We start from the raw sequence: 2424 nt of genomic DNA on the forward strand, positions 1-2424 counted from the left end.
TGCATGTGTACTATATGTACTCTTCTCGACAAAATAGAGGCCTCATTGTTGTGCAGACAAATAGACAGCTGAGAAGATGAATTAAGCTGTGTTTGCATCTTGGCTAGTCTCATGCTGTGGTGGTGTGATGAACAATTGTCTCATTTTAATTACTAATTCGGTGTGCATACACAGCTTTAACTAAGGCAACATTACAGTGAGCTGCCCCAGTTCTCTTATATCTCTTTAACCACTGGCATCAACATCTCAGGAGCCATATGGCAGGAAGCTTCATGGACAAGAGGAAGGAAATAACTGCATGCCCTGTAGATTTGCTTTAGAAGCACTCTGCCTTTTGCCTTCCTTGCATTCAACCAAGCAATAATGCAATACATAACACAATAAATTAGGTCATTTACTTTCTTTAGAATTGCATATTCATCCATAGTTGTACCATAAAACAAACGACTCTGCCTGTGTACTTCTTTTTCATTTACTTACACAACTTGTGTTCATTTTGCACTACAAGCAAAATGAATGTCTACACAGCCTCTGTAGGGTCCTTGGGTATCTGCGTAGATGCTTATTTATTGTCTCTAAAACTTAGTAAAAAAATAATCACTAGCAGTAGTAAAAAAAATTCTAGCACAAGCATATCTTAATCTGGTATCGCCATTACCACATAGCTGGCTTCCATATTTGATGCTATATGTATTATTCACCATAGCAAGACCAGTGGCTGTATCGTTGCATTGCTAAGCTCGAGGTGATGCGGTTGACGCTGGTGGCAGCCACCGCATTTCAATGGAGGTGAAATTCAATTGAAGGGGTCAAAGTTCATCTGGAAGCTCCCACTACAGCGTGCCTCATAATCCGATCGTGGTTTTTACACGTTAAGCCCCAAAATTTAACTGTTTTTGTTTGATATTCTAATGAATATCGCTATAGCAAATGTAATCTAAGAGGGGCACCAACATATGACTTCAAGGTAGCGCTGTAGTCCTTAATGCATAACCCGGCTTTCACAGGCTACTTATTGCTTTGACAGACTGCCATGCATTCAGGCTAAATTCTCACAGGAATTTTGCAACCACGCCAAGATAATTGGCCGCAGTTAAGTAGATTCAATCGGCGGATTGGGCATAGAGCACATTTACTTCGGTCGCATTGCTGTGGCATGCAAGGTGGAAGCAGCAACGGCTTTTCTTGTGTTTTTTAGGCATTTGAACATGAAGGGAAAATTCACTTGGAAGGTGGCATGATTTAAACTGGTCTTTTCTAATGTACTCTAAAACCAGACTTCCACATAGCAAATTACGTGTAATTAATGACTTCTAATCAGTTACTTTTCTTGGTGATTTTGTAATTTAACGATTACTTCTCTTTACTCCAAAGCGGTCATTGTAATTTATTAGATTTCTAGAAACCAATTATATCTAACTAGTTACTTTATTGGTGGGACAAGCTAACAGGAGGCACAGGTTTTAGTACTTCAATTTAGCATTGACTATAGTAGGACCCTTGTGGTCATCCAGTGCGGCAGCCTCGTGGATGCACTTGTTTTGATACACAAACCGGTGTTTTGTACACCTCTCTTGGGCACTTTTAAGTGACATCCATAGGCACTAAGAGTTGCTACCCAATTTTTCACGAATTGCAGTCTCTGATTTATCTCATATAAATAAGTATTTGGCTGTTAAGCATACATGTTTATGTCTGAATAATATGAGACTCTCATGTACTTAATTTGCAAATATAATAGAAACAGTATTTTGAGGCGGAAAGATAAGTAGTTAAATTTTTAATTACATTGAAGATTTAGCCACCTTTTTGAGGAACATAAACTTCTGCTGCCTTCTTCTGCTAACAAGTGAAGGGGGCTGGCAAGAGCTCCACCACAAGTTGGTCAATGAATTGAACTGGCATTTCTGCGACTCCATACAGATGGTCACTTGGGAAGTTGTTGCCAGGAAATCACCTGCATATGATTATTTTTAGCTTTTGCCTACCAGGAGCGTCTTTTCCGAGCTCCAACAACAATGAACCTCTATGATTCATTGAGGATCCAGATACGAGCATTGCAGCACTGTGCTACCACAGTCTCTTGTGTAAAATGTTCGTACGCTACATGCAGCCATTCCTTCCAGCGCATACATAGAGAGAGTTTTCAGTGTCATTGCTGATGACTTTAGAAGAGAGATGAGCAATGAAAATCTTGTAAAATTGTTAGTGAAGTTAAAGATTGTGTAAATGGCTGCAACGATTCATTGAAAGATCCAAGCCAGATCGTTTTGTATGTTTACTGTATGCAATATTATTAAAACTTGTCAGGAAAGTAACATTAAAATAGCCTATTAATTTTTAGTAATGCCTAGTTACTTAAATGGGGCAGCAATTGTAACTGTGATCAATTAAATATTTGGTTGAAGTAATTGTAATTTGTTA

Source organism: Dermacentor variabilis, chromosome 2, assembly GCF_050947875.1.
Source record: "Dermacentor variabilis isolate Ectoservices chromosome 2, ASM5094787v1, whole genome shotgun sequence".
In the NCBI taxonomy this organism is placed as follows: Eukaryota; Metazoa; Arthropoda; class Arachnida; order Ixodida; family Ixodidae; genus Dermacentor; species Dermacentor variabilis.